A 16,844-nucleotide genomic window follows, 5' to 3' on the forward strand; every position below is an offset into this window, starting at 1 on the left:
TTCAGGATCCTATAGGACTTTCATCAGCCTTCTAATAAAAACACATATACATGCCGACTGATACATTTTCTGGAGGTGCAATAAAGACCCTGAAGTCTAGGAATGGAAATCCCTCATGTAACCTAAAATCATGAATTTCAGTTCATAGGCAGCCACGTCAAAGGAGGAGGGTGTGGATCATGGAGTCCACCATTCCAAAAGAAAGAAAAGGAATCCTGAGGAATCAAAAGGAATCAGGATGAGCGTTGGGGGCCTTGAAAGAGTCATTCTACTCTTCAGAATCTAAGTTTTCCTTGTTGGTAAAACACAAAGCATAATACTTCCATTTCCGTTGTTAATAATTCAGAGGCTGTATGTAAAAAGTACCTAGGGTGGTATCTGGTGTGCCGCAGGATCCTCACACCCATGACTAGGTAACACTACTTACTTACGCCCCCTGCCTGGCATTTAAAAAACTGCAGTCATTTTCCTTTCAGCAGTCTATTCTGCACCGTGGCTTTGGAGTGGGGGAAGAGAGCCCAAGCAAACCACCACGTCAGTGAAGACGGGAAGCTGGGTGCCCAACAGCTGCTGTGGGCTCCTTCACATGGTTATTAATCATACAAGAGCTCATTTATGACAAACACAGATCACTCCCTTTGCATGACAAGGAGCAGGGGTCCACAGAGCCCCATTATCCAAAAAAAAAAAAAAAAAAAACAGCATTGTGGGCGACATGGGAGAAGCCGAGTGCACACACACAAGCAGACATTGTAAGGCTGTTTGCACAACCCCGTCGTGCTCCTCGCGGATTTCCTGCCAAGGAGACATTCAGATCTCATGGAGTCGGGTGCAGACATTTGCTCATTCAACATGGCTTCAGGCAGTGGGCTGCAGAAACCCAGTGCATAATGCCCTCTGCTGGCCATCTCTAGAACTGCATGCCCAGGACACTGATGACAAAGCACTCAAGATTCCAGGCTCAAACTTTGTAGAGTGCAATGTGGTAGGAAGGCCTTATGTGGTCTAGAATCCCTATTAGCTTTGGGACCTTGGGCAGGTCATCTCAGATTTTAATTTCCAGATGGAAGTCTACAGCACTCATTTGACTGATCAAATACAGAGCGTGCCTGCCCCCAGGCTTCCAGTAGGTGGGCATTGTCAGAGTTCCTCTGGAACCAGGAAAGGCAGCCAACAAGTGCCTATTGGTACTGTGTCCAGGGCGGCAGGTGTTTAGAGCTGACCCAAGATCGCATCTTCCTGGTGCCATCTCCCTCACTGTTGTCATCTTGGCTTTAGACGTGAGTGTCACTGCTGTGTGTTGGCACAGGCAGAGTCACAGTTCCTCCTGGCATCTGACAGGCTTCACCTCACAACAGGCTCAACTTGAGGCTGCAGGTGAGCTGGCAGAAATGCCCAGACAAGCTGCATGCTTTCAAACGGAGAAAAGGCCACTCCATTGATCAAAACCGAGCTGTGATCTGGCTGTTGGTGTTCAGCACAGCCACCTCACCCCCAATCTATAGTTCTTTTTTTGATCTCTATCACCATTGATTGATGTAACCACTCAACTTCTAGAACAGGGCCTGACCCATAGGAGGAACTCCACATGCACATGTGTACACACACACAGTGTGGAATAATTGAAAACTCGGTAAGACACCGTGGCCACCTATAACACCCCCTCTTTAAACAGAACGGGTTTCCTCCTCCATCTCCCAGGAGAGAGGAGGTTCTGAGGTCCTCCTGATATGAGGGGTGTGCTCTCTCTCTCTCTCTCTCTCTCTCTCTCTCTCTCTCACACACTGTTCTAAGGACACCTCTAGCATCGTGTGGGATCCAGAACCCACTCCAGCCCCAGTGTGGTCTGAGCAGCAGGCCTCCATAGTCTTCCATCTGGACCCTGCATCTCCACTGGTGCTGCCCAAGATGGTGCTGAGAGTTTTGGCAGACAGAGCACACTGCTCATATGTATTGAGCTACAGCCAAAAAACCATGGAATTGAATGAGTACTGATCCTTCACTTAGCTGGATAATACCGACCGCTTCCATGGAGTGTGCATGTGTTCTGTGGTGGACACTGGGCTAAACACCTCAGAGATTGTCAAATTCAACCCACAAATCACCCTCCCAAATGCATGCACTGTTCTTGTGTCTGGTGTACTAACGCAAGCTGAGTATGTTGCCAGGAAGCTGCTCATTCTTCTGAGTCAGTCCCCAGAAGAATGGGGACTAGAACCCAGAAGACCCACATTCTAGGCTACCAGGCTCATTTGCTTATCTGGTAGCCATTAGTAGATGCTTTCACAAACAGAAAACAGAACTCATGGCTGTGGCCTCGAGTCAGGGCAGGAGGGCGGTGCCGCAGCAGTCACCCTGTGGAACCACTAAGCAGCTGGGCCTTGAGTTGTGCAGCACTGACTCAGGTTTCTAAGAGCAAATCGGTGCAGGTGACGCTGGGGAAAGCTTCCTAGATGAGTGAGAACAGGATCCGGCATTTAAAAAAAGTAACAGGAGGCTCATGTGGACAAGAATGAAGAGAAGTGGTGGATCCGGGGGAAGGGAAATACACAGCCAGCAGGCCTGGTCCTCACGAGGGGCAGTGTACAGCCATAAACAGAAGGTGAGCTGGGGAGGCTCAGCAAAGGAAGAAAAAGTCAGAAAATACTGGCTATTGATTATCTAGGAACTTGCAGCCCAGTAAGCAGGAGCCGAGAGCCTATGGCATATAAATGGGGCTTGGCCCTTGGGCAGGTCAGAAAAGGTTCTTGTGTGGCCCTGGCCTGAGGGACACAGAAGACACCAGTGGTTATAACACTAGCAAGTGCCAGAGTCACAAGCTCTGCGTGGAAGTCCCCAGCCCCGAGTCTCATCTTTAGCATCTGTAACCCAACAGCACCAGGTTGATCAAGGAAACACTCCCTGTTCCAACAAGCCACGGTTTTATCCAAGGAGAACGTCAACAGTTCCCGAGTTTGAATTCAGGCCTCCTGATGTTAGACCTTGAGCTGAGTTAATGCGAACGAGACGCCCACTGGATTGAAGAAACAGAACTGCACACCAGCAGCCCTTCCACGGGGCACCTGTGGACTTGTTTCCAGAAACCCCCTGGATTTCTAGTTTCTTAGGAAAGACAGTGCCTCCAAGGGTGCCGTATTATGTCAAAGTGAGCCATGCCGTCATCCCAGAGTGCCAGAGTTGATCTCTGTGAAGAAGCGGTCATTCAGAAATCATGTGGAATGGATAAACTGCTCTCAAGAGAAGTTGCTCGAAAGTCCTTTTATCCATTTAGAACAAAAGGTCACGAGAAGTCTGCCGTGCTCACCACAAGTCATTTCTGTGTATTCAACACAGCAGGCCCAGTACCTGGACAGCCTGGCTTCATCTAGTACCCAGAGGTCTCCTGTGCTCCTTCTGTAACTCGTATTCTTTCCCTTTGGAATTCTGGAAGCAAATGAGGTCTTGTCACATTCCCAGGCCCAGGAGTTCAAACTAGGTCTCACTGAAAGTGTAACAACATCCAACTGTCATATTAAGGCACTGGCTTGAGGACAGTTTCCAAATACTGAAGCCATGTCCAATTGGCTTTTTCAAAAATTCCATGAAACTAAAAACAAAATTATATATATATATATATATATATATATATATATATATATATATTTAAAAAGGGGGTGCTGGGGTTGTGGCTCAGTGGTAGAGCACTTGCCTAGCATGTGTGAAGCCCTGGGTTTGATCCTCAGCACCACATAAAAACAAATAAACTAAAGATATTGTGTCTAACTACAATATGTATGTATGTGTGTGTGTGTGTGTGTGTGTGTGTGTGTGTGTATATATATATATATATATATATATATATATATATATATATATAAACTGAATGGTGCTATTAATACAGATTCCAAGGCTTTGGAAACCCATCAAACATTGCCCAAGGAATGGAAGACTACAGTTGGAATAAGTCATAAATTTTGTCAAAAATTCTAGAAATCATAAATCTAATTAAAAAAATCATTCTGAACTGGCTCTGCTCTGTTATAGATCTTATATTTCACCTCACATTTAATTCATCCATCTGATCCTTGCTTCCACCCCAATCCAGCACCCCTCCTTGCCCTTTCATTTGTACCCAAGGCAGACCTGACCTCTCATTTCTTAAGACCCCAGCACATGGCATATTATCCTGTACATATTTCTATAAAAAATACAGAATATTCACAGGCACACTGAGTGCAGGTCTTAATCAGAGCTCCACCCTCCATTCCTAACCTGATTCTTGACACAGTCTAGAAAGCTGTTGGACAGCTGCTGTACACACCTGCTCTTCCCAGAGACTACAGCTACATGAACCATGGTCCCTGTGGCCTGGGAGCACCAGCTGGTAAGAGCAAGAAGCCATGTTCAGAGACCACTGTGACGGGCAGCTCCAGAGTGGACCGCAGCCTCGGTCAAGGCAGAGTGTTTGGGGAAAGGGGTGCAGAAGAGGAGGAGACACGTCTGGGCTGGAATGATCTGGAGAGGTTTCATGCAGAGAGGAGCTGTGGGTCAGATGGCGGAGAGGGAGATGCTCCTATAAACGCCCGCCATCCACGAAGCCCAAGAGCTTCGAGGAGGAGTCCAGGCCCTTCCCTTGGGCTCTGCTGGGATCTCACACTGGGTGGGGCACGTGGAGATGAGGGTCCTTGGAACAACAGCGGAGGCAGGCTGGGCGGTGAGACCTGGTGACAGATGGTCTTCTGGTGAGGATGAAGTGTCCGGACCAGTTTTCCCCTGTGGCTATTAAACCTCTTCTGAGGAGATCACTGCAGGCCCTGATGCCTGTCCCAGCCCTGTCCTCTGTCCTCTGGGGTCAATCCCACAGTCCTCTCTCACAGCACATTCCCACGTTCCTAGCCACTCCTGCTTTCCCGCCTGATTCTCCTTCTAGAAGGACAGGGACTGGGACGGGACAGGAACTGGGACTCCACTACATCGGTGTCCGCAGCAGGCTGTCCAGGGAATGTGTTTTGGGACAAATTAAAGAATGAGTGGATGAGGAATGGCGTGGCGCCACAGCTGGATCCAAACGCCTCCTGTCTGAGGTCCTTATCGTCAAGGACAATCATTTAGAAAGAGAGAAAAAGGGAAGGAGGGGGAGGGAGGATGTGCCGGAGAGGGAAGGAGAGGACAGGACAGGAGCAAAGAAAGAAGGAAGGAGAAAGGAAACAGGAAGGAAGGAAGAAGGAATGAGGGGTGGGAAGGGAGGAAGAAACTCGTTCTATCACAGTCACACCCTGCTTAACAGCTGGGCGGCTAGAGTCGGCTGGGAAGCAGCTGTCTGGATCCCGTGCTACGCTAGAAAATTCAAAGAGAGAAAACTTGAGTCATGAGAAAAGCAAATGATGTCCTCCATGATGCTCAAATCAACTTCTGAACATGGAGCAGGGTTTGAGAAGAGCCTGTTTCCCACCATCCAGATGAGATGGCCAGCCACCCCTGGGCTCATCCTGCCTGTGGGCTTTACAAGGCTGAGCTGGGAGAAGTTCCACATCAGGAAAGGCAGAACGGACACCTCCTCAAAGTGCAAGTGGACACAAATTCTGTGGATGCTCCTTGAAATAAACATGTGCATACAGGGAGAAGGTGTGAGCTGGGAGAGCCCGTGGAGCTTCAGAAATGGTGTCTGCTGCTGCCTCTCCAGGGCAGGGGGCAGCAGGGAGGGTCCTCTTATGGTGAAGATATGCACTCTCGGTCCCCTTTCCTAGTACACGGCAGAGCTGACACAGAGGCCCCGATACTGAAGTCCCAGAGACTCAAAGGGTAACTTCACCTCTTTCCACCCAGGCCTCCACTTCAGTCAAATGCTCAGGATCAGATAACCAGCCCCCGAGGGTGGAGCCTGCACCCACAGCCTCTGTGGAGCGCTACACAAAGGTCTCTCATTTCCTCCTCACCACGGGCCTCCAACACAGGGGCCTCCAGGGTCTTCAGGTGTTTTTTTGCTAAAATGGAGCTTCGGCGAAAGAGCTTGCAGTTAGGCCCTTTGTCCACTAAGGGGCAGAATCCTCTCGCACGAAAAATGCCAGACCTTGTCAGGAAGGTTCTTGGCACAAAAGCAGAAGTCAGCAAAAGACAGAGAAGCAGAGAGATCCATCCTAAGGTCCTGAATCTGTACTAAAGAACACTCCTCTCGGGAAAAAGTGTTTGAACTCACAATCGAGAGCAATGTTGTCTTCCTGTAGACAAACTCACTCCCTCGTTCAAAGTCATTTCAAAAACATTAATCTTATAACCAGTTTGCCAGAAATGGAGCCGATGCATTTGAAAAGGAAAAACAATAATGGATTCGGCCATGGGGCTTAAAATTATCCTCTCAAGCTCCTTTGACTAATTATTCTTAAGACACGTTTTCCAGCAAAGGAAACGGCTGTCTTCTGCCTGGACCAACCAGACTCCAGCTGTGATGTCTAAAGAGGTTGAAGAGTTTATGGATGCATATGAACGTGGGTCTGTGCAGTTTGCTGTGGTGAAGCCTCCATTTAAAATTTTATTTCAGATCTGGAAAATACTCTGGAATTGCCAAGCAGGAGAGGTGGCAGTCCTCAGCAGGTCACCTGTACCCTCAGCCTGCACTCCTGGATAGACAGGCAGACAGAAATATGAGCTGCTTTCACAGAGGAGGCCCTGCAGGAAACTTGCAGTACACAAGGAGATGCAGCAAAGTCCCAGTGGAACTTCCCTGTTTAGACTAATAAACCCAGACCACAATCAAACCAAGCAAACAAACTCCCAAAGTTTATCTCTGAATTTCTGGGGGTGGGGAAGCCCTGCTGCTGATGACTTGACCGTGCTCCATCCTGACTTGAACTTCCTCTGCAGCCCGGGATCCCAGGCTAGCGTCTGCATCCTACAGGATGGAATTTGGAAAGCTTTGCCCTTCATCCTCTGCAGGGCTTGCAGGCTGCACAGACAGACCCAGTGCCCTCTGGGCTCTTCCTTAAATCCACTTGCAAATTGCTGGTCAAACACCAGGTCCCAAGCTGCTCCTGAGCTCACTCCCTCTGAGAGCCCAATGCAGGATAGAGGAGGGAGTGGGGAGACAGGGTGACTTGTCCAGCAGCCTTGGCAGGGTGCCTCATCCCTCTTCAGCTGACTCTCCCAGAAAGCCCCCTGGGGGCTGAGCCCACCGATGCCTTTTCCTAATCCCCCAAATCCCCCTGCAAAGTAATTTTTCAGATAAGGTAACTGTGTCATAGTAAATTCTGGAACTCCCTCAAGGTCACACCCCCTGGGTGTCTCCAGTAGAGTCTCCAGTGCTCTGCACAGGCAAGAGCCGCTCTTAACCCTGAAGGTGCTTCAGCAATGAATTTCCCAAAATTTATTTATTTCCAACCATGAAGTGAAAAATGGCTGTCTTTTCTTTGAGCTTTCTGGGCTCTTGCCACCCTCAGCATGTCAGGCGTGTCTGTCAGCAAGGCAGAATTGCAAGCCCCACCTCAGACCTACTGAGTCGGCCGGCCAGCCGTTCGGCAGGCCCCAGGTGCTTCAAGTTTGGGAACCACCACACTCGACTATGAATTTGAATTTGAAGTTCCAGCATCAAATCCCTTTTCATCCTCTATCTCCCAAGTGCACGGTTGTTTTAGAAGTGGCCAGGACCTCATGTTGGTTTCATATCCATTGTGTCTAATAAATGGGTTATTTAATTGATCCAACTTGGCACATAAAAATCATGTAACCAGGGATAGGATCTGTGGAGTCCCCATGTGGGCCAGACCTTGTGCTAGGTCTTTACACACAGCGTCTCCACCCTTGAGCCTGGACCAGGAGGCTAGAAAGCCTTCACCCCTTCTATGCTCAACCTTGCCTCCGCTCTCCTCGCCCCGGTTTACTCACAGGAGAAAAAAAAAGCATGAGATAGAACCAGAGTAGACCAGATGATCTCTCATTTCCCTCTGAATAAGCTTGGATGAAATTTCCAAGGCAAAACTCTCCATATAAATCTTTGTTGTAACAGAAAATCCAGGTGGTTAAGTGCAATGCATGCTCACAAAAAAATCAAACCAAAACAAAATAGAAAAGAATCAGCCCCTTGTCTGCAGCAATTAATTAGTCTGACCCTAATATTTTGTTGCTCACTGACCAGGCAAGGCAGCTAGCAACTCTCTGAACTGTACCAGCGGCTCAGCACCGGGGCCTGGCCCAGTGTGAACTGGTGCAGAAGTGCCCACCGCAGGCGCCATGTTCCACCCTCCACACAGCCAGCGCGTTGGCATGGTGACGCCGGAGGCAGTCTTCGCTTGATTCATCTCTTCCCTTGCGCTTTATTATCACTGTGTGAGATCTTGCCCCAGAAGGACAGAGAAATCCTGAGGGTGAGGTCTGATGTCAGGGGAGAACAAGCGGGTCTTTGTCGGGCCCTTCAAGGGGACTGGGCCAGCCCTGCACAGGCCGTGCACAGAGGAAGCCTGTGCTCGCTCAGCCTGGAAGCAGCCGAGAGACGGGCTCTGTCCCCTGCAGTGGGGACCCTCCACTTGCACCTCCTAACTCCTCTTCTTCCTCTGACACCAGGACCTCCCCTGAGGCTTGCAAGCGTTGACGCTGGGAAGACTTCGAGCAGGATCCCTGCCCTCACCAGCACCAACAATCATTATCAAACATTCCCCTTCTCGTTTATAATGGCACCCTGTGCCTGAGTCCCTTAGATCAACTCTGCCACCTCCCCTGCCTCCTGATTCCACGCTGACTCTCGACCTCTTTGTGTCCTCTTCAAACCTCCCTGATCAGAAAATGCCCCTGCTCTGGTCTGCTAATGGCCTTCTTGGGTTGTCCCTACGGCAGACATGGCGTCACACACCAGTGAAGTCTGAGTGTGCACACCACTCTTGCTAATGTCAGCTGTGGAAGCCCATCTAAGACTCACTCTGCACCCAGGAGCTGATGAATAAGGCAGGCTTTCAGTGACTGGACCACACCTTACCCCAGGACCTCATTTGCAGGGAGAATTCAACAGAGGCTGGAGGTCAAAATAAAACTAGCAAATGCAAATTGAGTCCTTACTATGTGCCAGCCCCCATTCTGATGCTCACAAGTACTAACTCAACTAATCATCACAGTAACCTGTGAGGGTGGCGCTGTCTGGTTTCTCATTAAACAGTCGAGGAAACTGTCAGATGGAGAGGTTCTAGAACATGCTCAACATACCAGCCAGCAGGAGTCAAACCCAGGCAGTCTGGCCCCAGAGGCTGTGCTCCTAAAGACACTGCACAGAATTGTAGAGTGGCCACACTTTGAATCAATTTTGCCGGATGCACTAAGATGCCCAATATTCGTTGTGTAGGATTCAAATAACTAGATCCGTGTGGTGCTGTCTCTGAAAATGTCATCCAATTTCCAGGCTCCTCACATCCGCATTATGGCTGATAACTGATCTCCCTTCCTCCTTGATTAGCAGCATAGTCAAAGCTCCAGGACAGAAGAGGAGAAAGAGCCAACATGCTGGGAAGGGGTCCTTCCAGGGGCACCCTGTCCTTACAGGAGGCTCTGGCCAAGCTGCTCTCAGCTGTGACAATTCTGCATGACTCCTCTGCCAGTTTGCACCAAGTCCCAACTCTGGGTCTCTTCTTACCAGGTTCAGGGAAGTCTCCATGCTGGGACCAGTGGGCTGGCAGCTTACGTAATCCAACAGAGAAAGGCAAGCTCACCCTCAGGGCTCGGCTGAATACCCCAAACTTGTTCTCGGAGTCTCCAGCCCAGAGCAAGAACAAAGAGCCACAGGAAGCCAGAGGCCTGAAAGAAAGGAGTGGCCCAGGGATGGCATGCACCTGGGGCTCCCAGAAGAGCCTTATTTTCTGACTATCTTTCTCCTTTTTTTTCTGCTCCCTTCCTGCCTCCTTTCCTGAGGGCACAGTGGTCTACAGGAGGGCAGATCAGAAGGGAGAGCCTGGGGAAACCAGAGAAGATGCTGCTGCCCTTGAGGACAGTGCCACCCTTTCTCTAGGCCACCCCCTCTTCCCTACATCTTCTCTTCCTCTTGTAAAAAATCTTTGTGAAGTTCACTTTACATGAAAGGAAATGCTTCCTTCCCCTGGGTTCAGAGGGCGTAAGAGAAAGTTCCAGTCGAGGTCCTTCCTTAGAGAGAGAGGAGGAGAAACCCAGGTCCTGGGTCTTTCCCCGAGCCCAGCCCAACAGAGGCACTAAGAGGTTCCTAAGAGCAAGAGACCAGATGGTTCTGGCTATGGAGAGAGCAACTGGACCTGCCCTCAGGATGGAAGGGGAGAAGGAAGGGGAAGGCATGTCTTGGGCTTAGAGATGACTCTGTATCCAGGGAGAGCTGCACCAGGCCGGAACTAGAACCAGCTTCCTTGTAAGGTTGGGGTTCCCTGTCCCCGCTGCATTCAGAGGGCTTCCAGACAGGAGCCTCCAGACTCCAGCCGGATGCCTCTGCTCTGCCCCATGTGCATCTGGGAGTTCTATGTGAGGAGCCAGCCAGGGTGGAAGGTCAATCACAGCAGGCTCTGTGCTAGATTATAGAGTAAATCTAAAGTGATACGTTCATATAAACACATTCACATATATACAGGTGTGTGCATGTGTGTATGCACAATCACAAACCCAGACGTGTCTCTGCAGGTGTGTGTGCTGTGCACTCTCCCAAGAGGAAGGCAGAGGGCAGGCAGTTTTCACTGGGGCGAGACTTGGTTTTTCCATGGAGCTGCCTTTGCCACCAGGAAGCCACAGTGCAATCCAGGCTGTTAATCAGCATTTCTGGAAGATGGAGATGGATTCCTCCTCCTCCTCTTTCTACTTGTTTCTTGGTCCCCCTTATCTTATTCCGTTCCTTAACACCTCCATGGGGTCAGAGAAGAGACCAAACTCATATTAGTCAATTGGCTTCTTTTTAGTCACTATTGGGAACAGGGTGGGAGGATGAGGAGGCGGCGACTAATGGATTTTTAAACAGCAGAGTTGAGGCAGTATCTGCGCCTGCTGAGCTCTCTGGCTACTTCCTCCTCACCACCATCACAGAGGACTGAGTGCTGTCCCCTATTTATAGAGTGTAGTTCTGTACCAGGAGTCTGTCTTCCAGCTCCCAGCTCCTACTCATCCTTCCGTGCCCAGCTCGGTGTCCCTGACATCCCAGGGCAGAGAGCATGCTCCAGGGAGTCTCTGGGTCCACACCACCTCGCTCATCCGCTGTGTGATCCTGACCCTCAGCTCCTCTGTCTCTGAAGACGATGAATTCTGTGAGGACGGGGCTGCGTCCCATCTGTCTCGCTCACAGGTTCAGCGGCATCTGGCATGTGAAAGGTACTGAGGGATTGTCTATTGAATGAACAAGCGCTTTCTAGAGAGGAAACTCCTATTTTTAGTACTGAACGGAAAGAAGGTGAAAAGGTGGAATTCACCCATGTGTTTTCTGACAGGAAGAAAATGTGAAGGCCCTCACCTCCCTCAGTTCTCCTGGAAGAGCCCGGCTTTTGCCAGCCGTCTCCTCCTACCGGAAGAGAAGCTCAGGTTCCAGCACTTTCCCACAATCTGTGCACGTGCAACCCTGGCCAGCCCGGCACTGGCTGGGGCGCTCCACGGTGGTCACTACTACTGACAACCACCTTGCTCCATTCCCCTTCAGGGGGACGAGGATCTCAACACAGGGAAGAGGAGGAAAATGAGCATTTAAAGGAACTGGAGGGCAATGAAATCAGGCCCTTCGTGTTCTCAAACACCAGTCTTCCCAGGGTATCCACTTCTGCTTAAAAACTGACTGATCTCTGCTGTCCTTGGCACAGGCTCAAACCTCCTGGCCTGGCCAGCAGAGCCCCTTGCTGACACCTTCAGCTTCCTCTCTGGGAGTCCCTTGGTCTCAGACCTCCCTCACCTCCCAGTGCACAACCTCCAGGAAACAACATGTGCCCAGGGAGCTTCCCTGCTCCGGGTCAGGAGTTCCTCCTCAGGGCCCCCTGGGACCAGCCATTCATACCATTGAGAAGTGTGTGTCGTTTGGTCACTGGCACATCACCCGGTGAAATCATTAACAACTCAAGAGCAGGGGCGAAATCCAGCCATTCATCTCCAGGACTTGGCACCAGCACTGACGTGTAGGAGGCACCCCCAAATGTCTGCTGAATGAATTGATCCTCCCTCTACCCTTAAGGCAAGCCTTAGCTCTCTTATGTAACTGAATTCCAAAAGAAAGGGTGGAAATGACCTGCGGGAGGTTCCAGTGGAAGCTTTCTACTCTAGCGAATAGGCTCTACGATGATCAGATGAGGACAACTGTTTCCTTCGACCTAATTTATTGATGAACTTCTCCAAGGAGCTTTGAACAAGCACCAGGCCAGATCCTAAGCACTGGGCCAAGACTCATTCGTCTCCAGAGTCCAGCAGCCAGGGACCAATAAAGGTTGCTGAATGAACGACTCACGCACCATTGGGTCAGAGCAACCATGGTCATGGGATGCTTTAAGAACTGAGTCTTTACGATGCGCTGGGGAGGAGAGAGGAAGGACAGAATCTCTGGAAAGAAAAGCCAACCAGAACATAAACACCCGAGTCCTTACAGAGGCCCTCAAGGCTCTGTACCATCTGCCCACTCCTTCCTGTCCTCTCCTCCTTCCACCGTCCCCGTCCCCTGTCCCTTCTGCTCTGCTCCCATGGGCTTCTTTCCATTTCACCAAGGCCAAGAACTCTCCCTTAGAACCTTGGTCCCAGGATTCCTTCTCACCTTGTCCCTCACTTTCCTCAGATCTGCTCAAATGGGTACCCTAGTCAACACAACCATGCCCAGTTACCCAACTCCCTAGCTCCCTGGCCCGGCCTTAGTCATTTATTTTTGTCTGCTTGACTTTTTTCCACAGCACTGACCACTGCCTACTGTAACATAGCTATGTCTACTACTTGCTGGTGATCCCTGACCCTATGTGGACACAGTTCCCTGAGAACAGAAACTTTGTTTTGTTCTGTTCTGAATCTCCAGCACCAAGCAGAACCTGTCAGGTGCCATAAACCCGTGCTCCACGACCAGATGGAAGATGCCCTGGAAAACGAACAAACAAGGAGGAAGGCCCCAATGAGAAGGTGCTTGAACTGACCTGTCTACTGAGTCCCAGACCAGGACACCTGCCCCAGGTCAACTGACCTCCTCCGCTGGGCCTTGGAACTATGCCGGTTCAAAGCAAATCTGTGGGAAGGGAGTGAGCTCTCGACCAACACCCCAGTGGACCAAGTATAGAGTCAGGGCGAGCAGAGTGTGGGTCCTGAAGTTGACAATGACAGAAGACCGGTGACCTGATAAGGGCACTCGGGTTAAAACCCTGGAGCAGGAAGGCACTATGGAGGGCAAGCTCTGAAATCAAAGCCTGGTGACACCTTCTCTCTCCTTTAACAGGCTGGGACTTAATGGTATTGTGGACAAGTCCCACTCCAAGATTCTAGGCATAGGATTCTAATGGAATCCAGTATGGGATCAGAGGTGTGTTTAAGTCACTCTATAAAAGCTGGGTGGGGAAAGGAACAACATTTTCTGTGGTTTACTAGAAGCAACAAACCACGCTACTTCAGGATCTCCTTTAACCCTCCCCACCAGCCTACAACACAGAATGTACTGTCCACCAGCTTCTAGGTGGGGACACGGAACAATCTCAGCAAGACCACTGAGCCAATAAATAGCAGAGCTGAGCGTGAAGTTAGATCTAGTTGCAAAAGCTCTTCTTCTTTTGAATGAAGCCAGAGCTAACAGACCACTGTAGAGAAAGAACCACAAGAGGAAGAACGGAAGGGAACAGGAGCTCACCCTGTTCACCCAAGAAGGGGAATCGGGTATAAGGGGCGAGTCTCAAGCTAAAGAGTCTGGGAAGTCAGGAGTGGAAGATGCTTTAGAAGTCACCTTGACCTACCTTCTGTCCTAGCTCAGCTTCATGAAATGTTTCGGGTTTTAACTTTCAAGGAAACTCAAGATCGTCACTGAAAAAGAGCTTCAGGACAGAAGACTGGAGCAGGTAGAACCAGCAGCCAATAAACAAGGAGAGGTATGTGGCATATGCCTGGGCATTCCCTACGTGCGTCCTGACATTGGCATTGTGGGCCCTGGGGTCTGCCTGAGGGAGACAGGTTAACATGCCAGAGCCCAGAGAGCTGAACCCCCAACAAACCTGACCAGAGAGCTGTCAGCCCACATCAGGTGCAAAACCAATGAAGAAGTTCAAGCAGATGGGACCATGTCCTTGCACATAAGAAGAAAAATGTCTCTGACTGGTTGCGGGGAGCTGAGAGAGGAGAGGGTAACCAGAGACAGCCAGTGTGCTGGTCTCAGGAGGAGGGTGATGGGGGGCAGAGAGCCACAGCCTGTCGGTCACAGAGGCTCTTGGGTCATAACTTCATGAACTGAAATTGTGTCTAAAAATGTCATAGCAAGCGCGGTGCAAGTCAGGTCTCTCACATGAGACCTAAGCCCTGTCTTGGGTTGGCTGCTAAAGGACTTCTTCTCCTGCTTGTCTAAATTTGGTTGGCCCAGAGGGGCAGAAAGGCACCTCAAGGGTGCTGAAGTTCACTCTTGCACAGACAGTACATGACAAAGTCATCACAACTGTGGCTCCAGTCAGCTCTTACCCTACAAGTCCCCCTGTGTTTCACGCCTGAACACCCAAAAGACTGAAAATAGCACAAAATCCCACTGAGAATACAGCTGAAGAACTCAAGAGTCCTCTGACCACTCCAAATGACAGCCTCTTCGAAATGCATAATGCCAATTATTATTGACATCCTCGTTGTTTTTCTTTAGATGTATGTGGTGTTGGGAAGCACAGCTTCTAATCAAAGATGACCAATCTGGTGAGATGACCATCCTTTGTACTTTCAGGTGTTCTTATAAGCATGTGTGTGACACCCAGCCTCCATGAACACGTTGGCGGTCACAGTGTTGTCTGCTAAAATGAAAGCCAGTGGTTAATTACCTGGAAATCTCTCCTGTGACTCCGGTTCACCAAGCCAGGCTGATGGGACGAATCAGCTGAGCAGCTGTCAGGCCTCGCAGGTGGGGCTTCCCAAATCAGGAGTGGGTCCTCGGAGTCCTTAGTGGAGTGATACCCTGCCACGGGGGAATACAAGTGATGTTACTATGAGACGCAACCTCTGTCCTCCTCTGGTCACTTTTTTTTTTTGTTTTTTAAAAGAAGGGCAGAGAGAGTCAAAGGATCAGAAATGACCAGGACTGGGTAACATCTTTGAGATAATCTTCACCAATTCTTTCATTTTCTCCTTGGGGGGAAGTGGAAGCCCTCGGAGAAGAAAATAGCCTCATTCAAGGATCAGCAATTTGGGGGTAGAATCCAGATTGGAACACATCTCTGACTCTCTGACCTTTGGAATTTTCTGAAAAGCAGCCCCATGGGCAGGCTGACTTCTCAAACAAGTGGTCATTGACCCGGAATGGGAAGCCTTATTTTTTAAACAGACGGTCAGAAAGGGAGGTGGCCCTTGATCCAGAGTGCTGTTTTTGTAGTTTTACCACAAGGAGCTAAATTAGCAAAACAGCCCACCTCAGGCATGTGGTGGGGTGGTTCTTCTTGTTTGTCATCAGAAAAATATTGTTATGGAATACCGTGACCCATGGACACAGCGGTGGGTGGGCTCCACTTTTCCACGACAGCCAGTAGGACTTTCTCTCCATGTTTGAGGAAAAACACAGTAACAGACATGGACTGTCCTCCCAGGAGTGCCATTTCTTATGGGATATTTCTGGCTGCCGTACATTTGAACGGCCACTCTTCTGTGCGGAAAAGCAAATCATGGGGAAAAAAAAAATAGGGAGCTTTCACTTATTAAGTAAATCAGATCTGCCAGGCATAGCATGTGAATTTTATAGATTTGTCCTCAGAAAATTCTTGTGAGGTACCATTGATTCCGTTCTCCCAAAGAACTAGGACACCGAGCTTTCCAGAGCTGCCATGGTCAGAGGAATCATAAAGAGAACACAGGGCAGAACCAGAAAGGAGCCTGCCTCTAACTTCTAAATTCACTTTCTGTCCATGGGAACTGGACTGTATTTATGGGACCCAAACACCAGGATTGTCTGTTTCTTTCAAATGCATGAAAAAAACGTTCTTGGGAGGCTGTGGTGGTCCCAAGGACTTAAAGGATGAGTCTTATTTCATTAGGTTTCAGATTTGGGAACCCTGATGACCATAGCTTCCTGCTGGGTTCCCCCAGGGGGCTCTGGTGCCCCAGAGAGGCTGGGCTGGCCCCAGCTTTGAGCAGCCACAGCCGGAGGGCACCACAGGAAATCATGATTATCAATGCTCTGGGCTTTGTTCCTGTTCTCAGACAGCGGGGACATGCCAGGAGAGATGGGGTGGGGGTGGAGAAAGAGGAAGAAAAAAACAGGAAGTGAAGGGGGGAGGAGGGAAGGAAATGATAGAGAAAACACAGCAACTTTGAAATGTCCTTGGCCTGATGAGAAAGTGAAGGCTGAGCGGACTGTGGGGCCGGGCCTTGTGTTTGGGGAAACCTGGCTGGGACGACGGGAATGGAGGGTCCCCCAGGAGGCAGCCCTTGGAGTGCATTTCCCATCACAGAGCTGGGCCTGACACAGGTGTAGTCACTGAGGGCTGGGGTAAGGCCATGGCCCTCACCTCTTGGCTGAGTGGCCAGGTGTGCGGCAAAGGCTCTGGGGACCAGAGAGAAGCTCCTGCAGTGGCCAGGTGTCAGGGAGCTCAGGGAGAGCTAGCCCATGCCCACTGCTTTCTTTCTCAAATGTTCCTGAAACTGTAACCCATTCTGGGCATGCCTGGTCCAGCTACCTGGGGCCAGAGTCCTGCTACCTTCTTCCCCCAAACCACCAGCGCCAGTAGGTGCAGCTGAGCCTTCCCCATGTCATGATTTGAAGA

At 50.1% G+C, this 16,844-nt stretch overlaps 1 protein-coding gene across 1 annotated transcript in view; it reads right to left on the reverse strand.

Annotated features, from left to right (window-relative positions):
• Positions 1-16,844, reverse strand: part of Cyria (CYFIP related Rac1 interactor A) — a 95,064-nt gene that overhangs the window by 38,792 nt on the left and 39,428 nt on the right. The window contains exon 2 of the mRNA XM_026400321.2: positions 14,913-15,046. The gene's annotated coding sequence lies outside the window, so the exon portion shown is untranslated. The remainder of the gene's footprint in view (positions 1-14,912; positions 15,047-16,844) is intronic.

Source organism: Urocitellus parryii, chromosome 12 (genome assembly GCF_045843805.1).
Source record: "Urocitellus parryii isolate mUroPar1 chromosome 12, mUroPar1.hap1, whole genome shotgun sequence".
NCBI lineage: Eukaryota > Metazoa > Chordata > Mammalia > Rodentia > Sciuridae > Urocitellus > Urocitellus parryii.